The sequence below is a fragment of the Octopus sinensis genome, linkage group LG14, assembly GCF_006345805.1.
Source record: "Octopus sinensis linkage group LG14, ASM634580v1, whole genome shotgun sequence".
In the NCBI taxonomy this organism is placed as follows: Eukaryota; Metazoa; Mollusca; class Cephalopoda; order Octopoda; family Octopodidae; genus Octopus; species Octopus sinensis.
Window position 1 is genome coordinate 66,725,820 of NC_043010.1, and position 18,046 is coordinate 66,743,865.

The 18,046-nt window shown below is 42.4% G+C and overlaps 1 long non-coding RNA gene across 1 annotated transcript in view; it reads left to right on the plus strand.

Annotated features, from left to right (window-relative positions):
- Window positions 1–14,906, plus strand: part of LOC118766034 — a 165,023-nt gene extending 150,117 nt beyond the window's left edge. Inside the window, exon 3 of the long non-coding RNA XR_005001962.1 lies at window positions 14,889–14,906. This is a non-coding gene — a long non-coding RNA (uncharacterized LOC118766034). The remainder of the gene's footprint in view (window positions 1–14,888) is intronic.
- Window positions 14,907–18,046: the final 3,140 nt, after the last annotated feature.

Below are 18,046 nucleotides of genomic sequence, written 5' to 3' on the forward strand. Positions count from 1 at the left end.
AAAATATGGATTTTCATAGAAAAAAAAAGCACCTTTTTGATGTAAATAATTTTTGGTGTTAACATGGTCCGATTTGAATTTTTTCTTCTACAGAAGGAAGAGCAAGTCTTCTTCTATCATACTCTCAATTCTGGTCAACTTGCGCTGCAGGGTCTCAGAGGAGATAGTGTTAGTTGAAGGCTACCAAACCTGCCATACACAGACAACTTCAGTTTTATATAGAGAGAGATTACTCATCAGCTGAATGGTTGCACAGAAACTCAGTGGCTCTCTTCTTGCACACGTACATACACACTCTTGCATCCAAGTTTGAGTAGCACCACAGGCATGAGAATAAGATTTTTCAAACAAGATACTGTATTCCACCTGATGCTCTCCAACCTATTTTCATACAAGGAGATTTAATTTCAACCATATAAGCCCAGCAAATACTCGTCAGTTTACACTCAATCCTACACTCCACTGACATCATAAATCTGTTCAGTTTCTTTGCTCTCACTTGCTCTGTTGTGGCCACCAAGATATCATCATCATCATCATCAACATTATTTAACGTCCGCTTTCCATGCTAGTATGGGTTGGACGATTTGACTGAGGACTGGCGAACCAGATGGCTGCACCAGGCTCCAATCTTGATCTGGCAGAGTTTCTACAGCTGGATGCCCTTCCTAACGCCAACCACTCCGAGAGTGTAGTGAGTGCTTTTACGTGCCACCGGCATGAGGGCCAGTCAGGCGGTACTGGCAATGGCCACGCTCAGATGGTGCTTTTTATGTGCCACCTGTACAGGAGCCAGTCCAGCGGTACTGGCAACGACCTCGCTCGAATGTTTTTTTCCCGTGCCACTATCACTAGTGCCAGTAAGGTGACGCTGGTAACAATCACGCTTGAATGGTGCTTTTTACGTGCCCTGCTCTGGCAACAATCACATTTGGATGGTGCTCTTAGCACTCCACTAGCACAGGTGCCAGTCATCAAATTTGATTTTGATTTCACTTGCCTCAATAGGTCTTCACAAGCAGAGTTTAGTGTCCATTGAATGAAAGGTATGCATAAGTGGGCTGGTAACGCCCCTGGCATAGGCCACAAGGTTATGGCCTCATTTGGCTTGCTGGGTCTTCTCAAGCACAGCATATTTCCAAAAGTTTCGATCACTAGTCATTGCCTTGGTGAGGCCTAATGTTCGAAGGTCGTGCTTCTGCACTTCATCCCAGGTCTTCCTGAGTCTACCTCTTCCACAGGTTCCCTCAGCCGCTAGGGTGTGGCACTTTTTCACACAGCTATCCTCATCCATTCTCGCCACATGACCATACCAGCGCAGTCGTCTCTCTTGCACACCACATCTGATGCTTCTTAGGTCCAACTTTTCTCTCAAGGTACTTACACTCTGTCGAGTATGCACACAGACATTACACATCCATCGGATCATACTGGCTTCATTCCTTGCGAGCTTATGCATATCCTCAGCAGTCACAGCCAATGTTTCACTGCTATGTAGCATGGCTCTTTGTACACATGATTCATATAGTTTGCTGTCCTCAGCAGTCATAGCCCATGTTTCACTGCCATGTAGCATGGCTGTTCGTACATTTATATATTCATTTTGAAAGATTCTTGATGTGAATTCGTGTGTTGAAACAGATATTGTTGTATTTGGAGCCAGTCATTTTGCCAGTTTAGCCAATAAAAACACACACACTATGTATTTGGTGTTCACTTGCTTCAGCTTTATTTTATATTAATTGTATTTCGGCCAGAGCTCTTTCATCACACTTCTGTGACCTCATCAGTGGTCCTTTGCTTTCTTCTTTCTTTTTTTATGCGTCTTTCCTTACTAATGATTAGCCATTTTGTATTTTTATTGTATGTTTTCATTTGTGCATGCGTATATCCCTGTGTGTGTCTATGTTTAGTAAGTGTGTTGGGGGGGGGGGGGAATGTGCCTGCAGTATCAGTATCCCCTGTTTATACACATTCGTTTAATTTACTTTTATTTATTTTATTCATTTGTTTATATCTACTTACTTTTTCTTTTCTTTCCTTTTTTGTATTAATTTAATTTATTTTCTTTATGTATATAATTATTTCATTCCATTTATTTATCTGTGTATTGTATCAATTTCATATTATCAGTTTATGGGGATCTTATTCTGTCATAGATTGTGGTGTGTCGGGGGAGACAGCACGGAGCATAGGAGAGCCGGTAAATGAGCTTTGGAGGGAACTTAAGGAAGAGAAGAGCTCATTGGTTCTGTACCAGCACGCCAAGCAGGAACATGGGGGCTCACTCAACAACATAGAAGTTAAAATCTAGTCCACACATAGAACAGATGCAACGCTTAGACAAATTACAGAAGCTACACACATAATAGAAGATAAACCTAGCCTAAATAGAAAGCTAGAATGGAACACTAGCACACACACACCACACACCACAATCTATGACAGAATAAGATCCCCATAAACTGATAACAATTTGAAACTGATACAATGCACAGATGAATAAATGGAATTAAATAATTATATATATGCATAAACAAAATAAATTAAATTAATACAAAAAAAAAGAAAGAAAAGAAAAAAGTAGATAAAAACAAATGAATAAAATAAATAAAAGTAAATTAAACGAATGTGTATAAACAGGGGATACTGATAATGCAGGCACATCCCCTCCCCCCAACACACTTACTAAACATAGACACACACAGGGATATACGCATGCACAAATGAAGACACATACAATAAGAATATAAAATGGTTGATCATTAGTAAGGAAAGACGCACAAAAATAGAAAGAGGAAAGCAAAGGACCACTGATGAGATCACAGAAGTGTGACGAAAGAACTCTGGCTGAAATACAATTAATATGAAACAAAGCTGAAGCAAGTAAACACCAAATATATAGTGCATGTGTTTTTATTGGCTAAACTGGCAACATGACCATCCCCAAATACAACAAGAATGAAATAGTTGGTTTACTGTAAATCCATCAAAATTTTTGGTTATTTTCAAAATTAATTGAAGGCTATGAACAATGTTATAGAATATATGTTCATACACACAGAAGGCGGCGAGCTGGCAGAATCGTTAGCACGCCAAGCGAAATGCTTAGCGGTATTTCGTCTGCCATTACATTCTGTGTTCAAATTCTGCCATGGTCAACTTTGCCTTTCATCCTTTCAGGGTCAATTAAATAAGTACCAGTTACGCACTGGGGTCGATGTAATCGACTTAATCCCTTTGTCTGTCCTTGTTTGTCCTCTCTGTGTTTAGCCCCTTGTGGGTAGTAAAGAAATAGGTATTTCGTCTACTGCTACATTCTGAGTTCAAATTCCGCCAAGGTTGACTTTGCCTTTCATCCTTTCAAAGTTGATAAATTAAGTACCAGTTATACACTGGGGTCGATGTAATCGACTTAATCCGTTTATCTGTCCTTGTTTGACCCCTCTGTGTGTAGCCCCTTGTGGGCAGTAAAGAAATAAGGATATATGTTCACACAGCAAGCACTCTGTACTACTCGTATGTAGGTTCAATATGAAGCTAACACACATCACATTAACTCAGTAACCAATTTGGTTGACCAACACTATCAACTGTCCCTGACAGTTCACACAGTTCTTATTTATTGAAATTTATTTGTCCACTTTCAGTCATGGGGGTGTACAGGATTCTCTCACAACAATAACCCAGCAAGAAGTGAACTCTAACATTTTGATTTGTCCTTAACACACCACTGGAAAAATCAAATCTTCACTTATGTCCCAATGAAAGTTCACAGAAGTTTTTTCATTTCTCCTTGTGTTAAATCAGGCATAAGCAACAGGTAGGTTACTTAGATGTTCTCCATAGGTTTTGTACCTTTGGAAAAAAATTTTTTTTCTAATTTAATGTCCTTGTGGGATTATTAAATCCATGATAATCTTATATAGCTTTTAGTATAATGATTTAATTTTAGCTGACATAAGCATTACCAGGTGAAGAAACTGGAGTAGTGATGGGGAAATGTAGGGATATATATATATATATATATATATTCATCATCATCATCCTTTAACGTCCGCTTTCCATGCTAGCATGAGTTGGATGGTTTGACTGAGGGCTGGCGAACCAGATGGCTGCACCAGGCTCCAATCTGATCTGGCAGAGTTTCTACAGCTGGATGCCCTTCCTAACGCCAACCACTCCGATAGTGTAGTGGGTGCTTTTACGTGTTACTGGCACGAGGGCCAGTCTGGTGGTACTAGCAACGGTCACGCTCGAAATGGTGTTTTTTACTTGCCACCTAGGATACGATATAATATACATGAGGTCCATTAGTAAATGTAAAAAAAATGGACCATTATACAGAAAAGAGTTGCTGACCCCTGTAAAATAATCCAGTCATGGTATTGTGGACCACCAAACCAGTGGTCAATTTTTATCACTGATTTACCCCCACCCTCTCCATTCCCTTTCTTTTATTCTTTTCTCTCTGTGTGTTCAAGAAGCTTGCTTCCCAACCACGTATGCTTGGGTTCAATCCCACTGTGTGTCACCTTGGGTAAGTGTCTTCTATAGCCCTAGGCCAACCATAGCCTTGTGGGTGGATTTGGTGAACAGAAACTGAAAAGAAGTCCATCATGTGTGTGTTCCTTGTCTAGACATTGTGATGGTTGTAAATGAGCATCATTGTCATACTAGCGGGGTTGTTTGTTTCCAGCTTTACATGAAAAACATGTCCAGCTTTGGGAAAATATTACATTGCTTGGAAACAGTTGAGAGTTGGCAACAGGAAGGGCATGTATGTACATATGTATGCCTGCCTAAGTATGGCCACAGTCCATTGACCAAAACAAGTATAAGGTAAAAAGTAGTTGTTTTCTTTTTTTGTTATTTTCTTGAGAATAACAAAGAAGCTTTGAAGCATTGGTGCTGGTGCCATGTAAAAAGCACTGGTGGTGGCTCCACATAGAAAGTGTCGGGTCATAATTGACTGAATCAAGAAAATATTGATTTCTAACAAGAGGACTGTGGTGTTAGTAGTGTGATGGAGCTATGTGATGTTGGTGGAGGGGATTGCAGATGAGGTGGACGGAAGTAAGGTTTGCAGGGTCCGGCAGAAGAGTGACAGGGGCATGCATGGGTGGGAAGCACGTGTGGTCAGTTCCAGCAAAGACGGCAGAGCGACAAGACGTGTTGAATTCGTGAGAGTGACTGCTGATTTCACCGAGGTAAGGCCTTTTGTATTTCTTTCTCCTGTTGCTTCTTTTTCTGTTGTCCTTTTCCTCCATCACACTACAAGGACAAAGGAATGGTAACTCACTGTGGTTTATGTGGGATAACGTCAGCAGCTGGGGAGCTGACTGGAACTTGGGGCAGCCGTGACGTGTGTGCAGCGAGCGGGGCATTCTGCCTTTTCGAGTCATGTCGTCGAGGGGTTACGACGGGTCATCACTTTGTTAAGGTTGGGTGAAGCAGCTGCTATCTCTAGCGTTCAGGTCGGGCTGTGTCGAAGGATCCATTACCGCTGAAGGGTCTCCATCTGAGTGAAGAGAAGGTAGGTGCCTTTATTTCGAATCCCTCGCATACACCACAGTTTATTTTATTAATCTCTGGAAGGTTGTAAAATAAAGTCAACTCCAGTGGACATTTGAACCCAGAATGTAAAGAAATCATAACTAAATACCACATGGCATTTTCCCTGCCGCTCTACTAATTCTAGTCTCACAACAACTGATATTGGTTTCAAATTTTGGCACAAGGCCAGCAATTTCAGGGATGTGGGTAAGTCAATTACATCAACCCCAGTACTCAACTGGTACTTATTTTATCGACCCTGAAGGGATGAAAAGCAAAGCCGACCTTGGTGGTATTTGAATTCAGAACATAGATGGACAAAATATCGCTAAGCATTTTGCCTGGCATGCTAACAATTCTGCCATTTTGCTACCTCAAAGTCTCACAACTGATATTGACTACAGTATTTCACTGGTACTTATATCCTACTTTTATCAACCCCCGGAAGGTTGAAAAACAAAATTAAATCCTATAGGATTTGAACTCAGAATGTTTAATATTGTAACTACCTACTGCATACTAATAGGTTCACAGCCTTACCTATTCTGCCAATCACTATAATATTGCAATATACCTATTTCTTTATTACCCACAAGGGGCTAAACACAGAGAGGACAAACAAGGACAGACAAATGGATTAAGTCGATTATATCGACCCCAGTGCGTAACTGGTACTTATTTAATCGACCCCGAAAGGATGAAAGGCAAAGTCGACCATGGCAGAATTTGAACTCAGAACGTAGCAGCAAACGAAATACCACTAAGCATTTCACCGACATGCTAATGATTCTGCCAGCTCACCGAAGGCACAAAAGGTGGCGAGTTGGTAGAAATGTTAGCATGCCGGACGAAATGCTTAGCAGTATTTCATCTGTCTTTACGTTCTGAGTTCAAATCCCGCTGAGGTCAACTTTGCCTTTCATCCTTTCGGGGTTGATAAATTTGATAAATTAAGTACCAGTTCGCACTGGAGTCGATGTAATTGACTTAATCCCATTCTCTGTCCTTGTTTGTCCCCTCTATGTTTAGCCCCCTCGTGGGAAATAAAGAAACATCAGCATGCTGGGCGAAATGCTTAGCAGTATTTTGTCTGTCTTTATGTTCTGAGTTCAAAATCTGCTGAGGTCACCTTTGCCTTTCATCCTTTCAGAGTCAATAAATTAAGTACTAGTGAAACACTGGGGTCAATTTAATCAACTGGCACCCTCCCCCAAAATTTCGGGGCTTGTGTCAAGAGTAGAAAAGAATATACCAAGGCACAAGTGTAGCTGTGTAGTTAAGAAGCTTGCTTCGTTTTGGGCTTAATCTTGTGGCAGGGCACCTTGAGCAAGTGTTTTCTAATCTAACCTTGGGCTGACCAAAGTCGTGTGAGCAGATTTGGTAGATGGAAACTGAAAGGAGCCCATTAAGTGTGTGTGTGTGTGTGTACTTTTGCCTTGACATCATGTGATTATTATAAATGAGCATCACCATCATACAAGTAATGTTGTTTATTTCCAGACTGCCTTGAAAAACACATCAGGCCATGGAGAAATACTGGTTTCACATTTTGGCACAAGGCCAGTAACTTTAGGGATTACATTGACCCTGGTACACAACTTTATCAATCCTGATGATAATGATGATGGTATATGGAGATAACCTATAAAAAAAGTTAAGGGTAAAGATCTTTGGTCATGCACCTAGAAAGTTCCCCTCCAAGGTACAAGTTCGGGCAAGGTTGTTTACGGAAGACCAGCAGATGTCCATGCATACCAGCCTCCCTTCTCCATACCACTGATGTTACCCAAAGGAAGGGCAAAGGAGCCGATACAGCTTGGCACCTGTGATGTCACAGCCCATTTCTACAGCTGAGTGAACTGGAGCAACGTGAAATAAAGTGTTTTGCTCAAGAACGCAACGCACAGTTCGGTCTGGGAATTGAACCCTCTATCTCATGATTGTGAGCTCAACGCTCTAACCACTGAGTCCAGCGCCTTCACTGATGGTAGGTACACTGCTGGTATTTTGTTTTGCAAGGTGGTGAGCTGGCAGAAACATCAACACACCGGACGAAATGCTTAGCGGTATTTCATCTGCTGCTACGTTCTGAGTTCAAATTCCGCCGAGGTCGACTTTGCCTTTCATCCTTTCGGGGTCGATTAAATAAGTACCAGTTACGCATTGGGGTCGATGTAATCGATTTAATCCGTGTGTCTGTCCTTGTTTGTTCTCTCTGTGTTTAGCCCCTTGTGGGCAGTAAAGAAATAGGTATTTCATCTGTCTTTACGTTCTAAGTTCAAATTTTGCCATGGTCGACTTTGCCTTTCATCCTTTCGGGGTCGATTAAATAAGTACCAGTTACGCACTGGGGTCGATGTAATCGATTTAATCCGTGTGTCTGTCCTTGTTTGTCCCCTCTGTTTAGCCCCTTGTGGGTAGTAAAGAAATAGGTATTTTGTTTTGCAACCATAATATAAAAAAGGTAAAGACCCCTCTTTGGCCATGAATGACCATGGGATTGCACCTAGAAAGTTCCCCACCAAGGCACAAATCCGAGCAAGGTTGTTTACGGAAGACCAGCAGTCGCCCATGCATACCAGCCTCCCCTTTCTGCAGCACCGATGTTATCCAAGGGAAAGGCAAAGGGGCCGATACAACTTGGCACTTGTGATGTTTCAGCCCATTTCTACAGCTGAGTGAACTGGAACAATGGGAAATAAAGTATCTTGCTCAAGAATACAACACACAGCCCGGTCTTGGAATCGAACTCACTATCTCATGATTGTGATCCTGTTGCTCTAACTATTGAACCATCTGGAGTACTGCCTCGAAGGATTTAAGTCGAACAAATCGACCTCAGCCCAGTACTTAAATTCTCTTTTTTAAAGCTTGGTACTTGTCAAAGTATCAGGCTACAGGGACATAAACAAACCAGCTATGGTTGTCAAATTGCAGGGGTGGGTGTGGGACAAACGCAGACAAAAAGACACATATAGATGCATACATATATGATAGGCTTCCACACAGTTTCCATTGATCATATTTACTCACAAGGCATCGATCAGCCTGGAGCTATAGTAAAATACACTTGTCCATGGTGCTCTGCTGTGGGACTGAACCCAAAACCCCATGGTTGCAAAGCAAGCTTCTTATTAACACAGCCATGCCTGTGCCTAATGACGAGGGTATTTTATTTTTTTTGGATATTTTTAACACTTTTTTGTTTGGTTTGTTGAAATAAAGAAAAAGGCTGTAATGGTTTCTTAATTCTTTATAGAAAAGAAAAGAAAAATGGCTGAGCGTTTAATTAATCCTTCCTAAGATAAAGAAGAGGTTGTGTGTATGGTTAATTAAATCTTGAAATGAAGAGGCTGCATGGTTAATTTAATTCTTCTCGAAATAAAGGAGAAGCTGCATGGTTAATTAATTTGCCCCCAGTGTATTACTGTTATGTATCTTTTACTAAGAATTAAACCCATAGAGAACAATGGTAGTAATCTTGAAAAGTCCCCACCACGACCACCACAAACAAGACGTTCAATGAGGAATACTGCTGGAATGGTATAGAGGGAAGAACATGGATTGCAACAGGGTGATTTCTAGCATTTATGACTTTGCTAGAGGAACACTGGAGGATTTGAACATGATACGGCGAGGAGCTAATAAAGGCCCTCAGCTGCATCTGTAAGTTGCCTATTGAACGAGTCAATCGAAAGAGGAATCTCTTCACAGATGCTTAACTATCATCATCGTTACCCTCCTCCTTTTCTTCCTCCTCTTCTTCATCCTCCTCCTCTTCATCCTCCTCCTCCCTTCTTCCTCTTCCTCTTCTTCATCCTCCTCCTCCCCTTCTTCCTCTTCTTCATCCTCCTCCTCCCCTTCCTCCTCTTCTTCATCCTCATCCTCTTCCTCTTCTCATCTTCCTCCTCTTCTTCTCTTCCTCTTCTTCTTCATCCTCTCTCCTCTTCTTCTCCTCTTCTTCTCCTCCTCTCTTCTTCTCTTCTTCATCCTCTTCTTCTTCTCCTCTTCTCCATCCTCTCTTCTTCCTCCTCCTCTTCCTCTTCTTCTTCCTCTTCTCCATCCTCTCTTCTTCTTCCTCTTCTTCATCCTCCTCTGCCTCTTCTTCCTCTTCTACTTCTTCCTCTTCTTCATCCTCCTCTGCCTCTTCTTCCTCTTCTCCATCCTCTCTTCTTCCTCTTCTTCTTCTTCCTCTTCTTCATCCTCCTTCTTCTTCTTCTTCATCCTCTCTTCTTCATCCTCTCTTCTTCTTCTTCTTCATTATCCTCTTCTTCATCCTCTTCTTCTTCTTCCTCTTCTTCATCCTCTTCTTCTTCTTCCTCTTCCTCTTCTTCATCCTCTCTACCTCTTCTTCATCCTCTTCTTCTTCTTCCTCTTCTTCATCCTCTCTACCTCTTCTTCATCCTCTCTTCCTCTTCTCCCTCCTCTTCTCCTTCCTCCTCTTCTTCTCCCTCCTCTTCTTCTTCCTCCTCTTCTTCTTCCTCCTCTTCTTCTTCCTCTTCTTCTTCTTCCTCTTCTTCCTCCTCTTCTTCTTCTTCCTCTTCTTCCTCTCTTCTTCTTCCTCCTCTTCTTCTTCCTCTTCCTCTTCTTCTTCTTCCTCCTCTTCTTCTTCCTCCTCTTCTTCTTCCTCTTCTTCTTCCTCCTTCTTCTTCTTCCTCTTCTTTTTCTTCTTCTTCCTCTTCTTCATCCTCTCTTCTTCCTCTTCTTCATCCTCTCTTCTTCTTCATTCTCCTCTTCTTCTTCTTCTTCCTCTTCTTTATCCTCCTCCTCTTCCTCTTCTTTATCCTCCTCCTCTTCTTTATCCTCCTCCTCTTCCTCTTCTTTATCCTCCTCCTCTTCTTCATCCTCCTCCTCCGCTTCTTCTTCATCCTCCTCCTCAGCTTCTTCTTCATCCTCCTCCTCTCTCCTCCTCCTCTTCATCCTCCTCCCCTTCTTCCTCTTCCTCTTCTTCATCCTCCTCCTCCCCTTCTTCCTCTTCTTCATCCTCCTCCTCCCCTTCCTCCTCTTCTTCATCCTCCTCCTCCCCTTCTTCATCTTCCTCCTCTTCTTCATCTTCCTCCTCTTCTTCATCTTCCTCCTCTTCTTCATCCTCCTCCTCCCTTCTTCCTCTTCCTCTTCTTCATCCTCCTCCTCCCCTTCTTCCTCTTCTTCATCCTCCTCCTCCCCTTCTTCCTCTTCTTCATCCTCATCCTCTTCCTCTTCTTCTTCCTCTTCTCCATCCTCTCTTCTTCTTCCTCTTCTTCATCCTCCTCTGCCTCTTCTTCCTCTTCTACTTCTTCCTCTTCTTCTTCATCCTCCTCTGCCTCTTCTTCCACTTCTACTTCATCCTCTTCTTCTTCTTCCTCTTCTTCATCCTCCTCTCTTCTTCTTCTTCTTCATCCTCTCTTCTTCATCCTCTCTTCTTCTTCTTCTTCATTATCCTCTTCTTCATCCTCTTCTTCTTCTTCCTCTTCTTCATCCTCTTCTTCTTCTTCCTCTTCCTCTTCTTCATCCTCTCTACCTCTTCTTCATCCTCTTCTTCTTCTTCCTCTTCTTCATCCTCTCTACCTCTTCTTCATCCTCCTCTTCCTCTTCCTCTTCTCCCTCCTCTTCTTCTCCTCCTCCTCTTCTTCTCCCTCCTCTTCTCTTCCTCCTCTTCTCTTCCTCCTCTTCTTCTCTCTCTTCTTCTTCCTCTTCTTCCTCTTCTTCCTCTCTTCTTCTTCTTCTTCCTCTTCTTCCTCCTTCTTCTTCCTCCTCTTCTTCTTCCTCTTCTTCCTCCTCTTCTTCTTCCTCCTCTTCTTCTTCCTCCTCTTCTTCTCCTCTCTTCTTCTCCCTCCTCTTCTTCTTCTTCCTCTTCTTTTTCTTCTTCTTCTTCTCTCTTCATCCTCTCTTCTCCTCTTCTTCATCCTCCTTCTTCTTCTTCCTCTTCTCTTCTTCTTCTTCCTCTTCTTTATCCTCCTCTCTTCCTCTTCTTCTTCTTCATCCTCCTCCTCTTCTTCTTCTCTTCTTCTTCTCCTCTTCTCTTCTCTTCTTCATCCTCCTCCTCTTCTTCTCTTCTTTATCCTCCTCCTCTTCTCTTCCTCCTCTTCTCCTCCTCCTCTTCTTCTTCTTCATCCTCCTCCTCAGCTTCTTCTTCATCCTCCTCCTCTTCTTCTTCTTCTTCCTCTCTCTTCTTCCTCTTCTCCCTCCTCTTCTCCTTCCTCTTCTTCTCCTCCTCTTCTTCCTCCTCCTCCTCCTCATCATCCCTAACTACCACCACCACCACCACTACCATCATCATCATTTAATGTCTGTTTCCCATGCTGGTATCGGTTTGTTGGTTTCATGGGAGCTGGCAAGACCAGGAATCGCACCAGGTTCCATAGCCTGTTTTTTGGCTTGGTTTCTGTGGCTGGATGCCAACCACTCCACAGAGTGTACTGGATGCTTTTCACATGGTACCATCACCAGTTCTTTTCACATGGCACCAGCAGCAGTACTTCTTACATGGTATGAAGGCGGCGAGCTGGCAGAAACGTTAGCACGCCGGGTGAAATGCGTAGCCGTATTTCGTCTGTGTTACGTTGTGAGTTCAAATTCCGCCGAGGTCGACTTTGCCTTTCATCCTTTCGGGGTCGATAAATTAAGTACCAGTTACACACTGGGGTCGATATAATCGACTTAATACCTATGTCTGTCCTTGTTTGTCCCCTCTATGTTTAGCCCCTTGTGGGTAATAAAGAAATAGGTATGTAAAAAGCACTGGTACCAGAACCCGCCCACTACTGTCTTGAAAAGAAAAAAAAACAGAAAAGGAAGGACATATTGGCACAGGCATGGCTCTGTGGTTAAAAAGCTTGCTTCCCAGCCACGGTTCAGTCCCACAGCATGGCACGTTGGGCAACTGTTATTTTTCTGTGGCCACAGGCTGATCAAAGCCTTGTGAGTGGATTTGGTTGACGGAAACTGTAAGAAGCCTGTTGTGTAAATCTTCTATTTCTACTTGTTTCAGTCATTAGACTGCAGCCCATGCTAGAGCACCAGCTTGAAGAATTTCAGTTGCACAAATTGACCCCAGCACTTATTTTTAAGCCTGGTACATATTCTATCGGCCTATTTTGCTGAACTGCTAAGTTACATGGATGTAAACACACCAAAACTGGTTGTCAAGTGGTGGTGGGGGACAAACACAAGCACAAGTGGACATGGCACAGGAGTGGCTGTGTGGTAAGTAGCTTGCTTACCAAACACATGGTTCTGGGTTCAGTCCCACTGCATCAGCACCTTGGGCAAGTGTCTTCTACTATAGCCTCGGGCCGACCAAAGCCTTGTGAGTGGATTTGGTAGACGGAAACTGAAAGAAGCCCGTCGTATATGTGTGTGTGTGTATATGTTTGTGTGTCTGTGTTTGTCCCCCCAACTTGACAACTGATGCTGGTGTGTTTACGTCCCTGTAACTTAGCGGTTTGACAAAAGAGACTGATAGAATAAGTACTAGGCTTACGAAGAATAAGTCCTGGAGTCGATTTGCTTGACTAAAAGGTGGTGCTCCAGCATGGCCGCAGTCAAATGACTGAAACAAGTAAAAGAGAGTATGGACACACACACACACACACGTGACAGGCTTCTTTCAGTTTCATCCACTCACAGATCTCTGGTCAGTCTGAGGTTGTAATAGACAACACCTGCCCAAGGTGTCACGCAGTGGGACTGAACCCAGAACCATGTGGTGGTGTTTGTGTGTGTATTAGTTGGTGTCTCTTTAGTGTGACATTGCGTGATGGCTGTAAACAGGTGTCACTGTCATACAAGCGGTGTCCTTCATTCCCAGTCATCCTTCAAAAACATACCTAGCCACAATGGCAGATCATAGATAAAATTAGCAGGGGATGCTGCTTCAGAAAATTTTTAACTGTTGTTTTAATATTGTGTAAAAGGAAACAAACATATAACATTTCGTTTTTAGATTTGGTTTGCAAGATTCTTTATATGAGTTTGTGTGTTGAAGCATATTCTGTTGTGTCTGGGGAGAGTCATTTTCTTTTAGTACCTTATAATTTAACACACTCACTGGTAAAATTTCCCCTTTTTTTCTTATTTTTATTTTCCTAAAATTTTCGTTGCATCTTGCAACCTTTTCAATTGAGGAAAATAAAAATAAGAAAAAAGTGGAAATTTTACTGGTGAGTGTGTTACATTATAAGGCACAAAAAGAAAATGACTCTCCCAAGATACAACAAAACATATAACAAGAAAATTTATACATAAACTTAATCGGTTCGTATTTTAGCCACTGCCAAGAGGTGTGTTTAATTTGTTCACTGAACACCACTGCGAATTCCCCCTTATTTTTCTAAAATCCCCCCTAAATCACCAAATATGGTGGGGAAATGTGCCCTATTTTTCAAATCCTGGTAGTAACACTGAAGCTGGAAGCAGGATAATAATCTAATTCTACACTTTATCACATTCAAGAATATAAACACGTTTTTAAGTACAGCACAAACAGAGTCAAAAAGAAACACTACCTTTCACTGGAATACCCGGGTCAGCACTGCTGTTCATGCAGTGTTCTCTCTCCCTAGCATGAAGCTTTCTATCTCAGACATGTGAGCATGTACACAACAGCCAAACACTGCATTGCTGGAACTGTGAAGCGCACAGTTCTATACAAGAATTTTTGTATTTTTTTTCATAAACTAGGAGATAGCTGCTTATATTAATCTTCAGGATTATATAATGTACAAGCATAAAGAAAGAATCAAAGAAAGAAGGATTCATTATATTGAATGTTATCAATAATATTGAGTAGAAACAGGGGGTGCTGCAGTCCTGCAGTATCTTTGCACAAGCTGCCACTGCCTAGCCATATTAGGAAATATTACCTTGCTTGGAAACAAATGAAGGTGAGTGACAAGAAGGCACTTGGCTGTAGAAAATCAACCTTATTTCTTTATTGCCGACAAGAGGCTAAACATAGAGGGGACAAACAAGGGCAGACAAAGGAATTAAGTCAATTACATCGACTCCAGTGTGTAACTGGTACTTATTTTCTTGACCCTGAAAGGATGAAAGGCAAAGTCGACCTCGGCGGAATTTGAACTCAGAACGTCACGGCAGATGAAATACTGCTAAGCATTTTGCCTGGCGTGCTAACATTTCTGCCAGCTCACCGCCTTAAGTAGAAAATCTACCTTAAGAAACTTTGTTCCACCCATGCAAGCATGGAAAAGTGGATGCTTTGGATGCTAAATGATGATGATGATGAAAATGATGATATTGGATAATGCAATCCTAGATATGCTGTTTCTGAATAAAGATGAAAATGGCTTTGATCATAGGTCTGCAGAATCAGTAATTGACTAAAACTTCAGAATGAAATATCTTGCTTGGCTCTCTTACTATCAGCTGTGGTGGTTGTGGTGGTGTTGAGAGATATAAGCAGTATTAATAGTAGTGGAAGGTGAAAAGCTAGCAGAATCATTAGCGTGCTGGGCAATATGCATTGTGGCACCTTGTCCATCTTCCCGTTTTGAGTTCAAATTCTGCTGAGGTTGACTTTACCTTTAATCCTTTCAGGGTCAATAAAATAAGTACCTGTTGTGTACTTGGGTACCTGTAATTGACTTTCTGCCTTCCCTGAAATTACTGGCTTTGTACCAAAATTTGAAGTCAATATTATTAGTATTTCTATTTCTATTGTTTCAGTCATTAGACTGCAGCCCATGCTAGAGCACCAGCTTGGAGAATTTCAGTTGCACAAATTGACCCCAGCACTTATTTTTAAGCCTGATACTTATTCTATCGGCCTATTTTGCTGAACCGCTAAGTTACATGGTAGTAGTGCTAAGTACTGGTGGTGGTGGTGTGGGAGTGGTTGTTTAACCTTGGGCCAGCCTTCACTGAGCAGCCCTATGCTCAAAAGCATCCTGGCTATATCAATGCTGTCCTTTCCTTGGGCATTACCTGTCCAGGGCTATATTATTTCATGGGTCCCTCCCTTTTTAAGATGTCATATTTTTATTTGAGCAAGAGTTTTGGGTCCAGTACAAAATCCAAACTTTGTTGCAGTGAAGTGGCTCCTGTGCTTCAATGACCCTAAGAACTATGCCAGAGCTTCCAGCAATGGACAGGTCAAAGAACAGAGGCCAGACTAACATGTACCAGCTCTTCTCAAAGGAAGAAATGGGTTTGCATACATTAACACCTTACACGATAAGACAAGTGGCTTAGTGGTTAGGGTGTTCAGCTAACAATCGTAAGGTCATGAGTTTGATTCCTGGCGACATGTTCTGTCCTTAAGCAAGACTCTTTATTTCATGTTGCTGCTGTCTACTCAGCTGGCAAAAATGAATTGTACTCATATTTCAAAGGACCAGCCTTGTCACACTCTGTGTCACACTGAATCTCCCTGGGAACTATGTTAAAAGGTGGCGAGCTGGCAGAATCGTTAGCACGCCAGGCGAAATGCTTAGCGGTATTTCATCTGCCGCTACGTTCTGAGTTCAAATTCTGCCAAGGTCGACTTTGCCTTTCATCCTTTCGGGGTCGATTAAATAAGTACCAGTTACGCACTGGGGTCGATATAATCGACTTAATCCGTTTGTCTGTCCTTGTTTGTCCTCTCTGTGTTTAGCCCCTGGTGGATAGTAAAGAAATAGGTATACATGTCTGTGGAGTACTCAACCATTTGCATGTTAATTTTACAAGCAGGCTGATCCATTGATTGAGCCACCTAGAACACTCATTTGTATAACCAATGGAGTGCAGTTATTTTATCATAGGGCATGCACTGTGCCTCCAGACTGAACCTACAATATGTGTTATTCAAAAATAAATCATGGTTATATTTTTGTTTCTGCGACACAGGGATGGCTGTGTGGTTAAGAAGTTTACTTTCCAACCTTGTGGTTTCAGGTTCAGTCTTACTGTGCGGTAACTTTCACTATAACCTCAACCAACGCCCTGTGAGCAGATTTGGTAGATGGAAAACAAAAGAAGCCTCTCATATATGTATGTATATGCATGAGTTTGTGTCTCCTTGTCTTGACATTGCTTGATAGTTGTATATGAATGTCACTATCATTTATATCGAAATTGATCAACATCAATGGAAATTGTAGCTGTGATACCAGTGCTGGTGGCACGTAAGCGAACCATCCAAACGTAGCTGTTGCCGGCGCCACCCCAACGGGCCCCGTGCCGGTGGCACGTAAATAGCACCATCCGATCGTGGCTGTTGCCAGCCTCGCCTGGCCCCCGTGCCGGTGGCATGTAAAAAGCACCATCCCACCGTGGCCGTTTGCCAGCCCCATCTGGCACCTGTGCCGGTGGCACGTAAAAAGCACCATCCAATCGTGGCCGTTGCCAGCCTCGCCTGGCCCCCATGCCAGTGGCATGTAAAAAGCACCATCCCACCGTGGCCGTTTGCCAGCCCTGTCTGGCACCTGTGCCGGTGGCACGTAAAAAGCACTCACTACACTCACGGAGTGGTTGGCGTTAGGAAGGGCATCCAGCCGTAGAAACATTGCCAGATCAGACTGGGCCTGGTGCAGCCTTCTGGCTTCCCAGACCCAAGTTGAACTGTCCAACCTATGCTAGCATGGAAAGCGGACGCTAAATGATGATGATGATGATTTTGCAGAATTCTGGAGAAGCAATAGAGAGTTGGCAGCATGAAGGGTATCTGATCATAGAAAATCTGCCTCAATACACTCTATATGTCCCAAGCAAGCATGGAATCTCACTAACTTTTCTCATTTGCTTATTTTTCTGATGAAGAGCTAGTGTCCAAAACGTCAGTGCTAAACTAATACAATATTTGTTTAAAAAATTCTCCGTACCATGTTGCTTTCTTTTTGTGGTCATTGCTTAAAATGTATATGTATTATGATGTACTAGGTATATATAATACATCATGTATATATATATCATCATCATCATCATCATCATCATCATCATTTAGTGTCCTCTTTCCATGCTAGCATGGGTTGGACGGTTCAAATGGGGTCTGGGAAGCCAGAAGGCTGCATCAGGCCCAGTCTGATCTGACAGTGTTTCTACGGCTGGATGCCCTTCCTAACGCCAACCACTCCGTGAGTGTAGTGGATGCTTTTAAGTGATATATATATATATGTGTGTGTGTGTGTGTGTGTGTGTGTGTGTGTGTTCGTGTCCCTCTGTCTTGATAGTATGTGATAATTATAAACAAACGTGACCACCGTACAAGCAGACTCCCTGGCTTCCAGTCTTCCGTAAAACTATGTCCAGCTATGGAGGTTGGCAGTAGGAAGAGCATCCAACCACAGAAAATCTATCTCAACGAATTCAGTCTAGTCAATGCAAGTATAGAAAAGACGGCGTTAAGACGATAACGACGATGATGATGATGACCCAGTGCCGTATGACAACTCGCTTTGAGTCGTGCAGTGATATCTTAGAACAAATACTATAATATTTCATCTGGAATGACAGCAGAAAATTAAATTTTTTAAGATTTGATATTATATTACTGAGAGAGTCAATGGAGGTG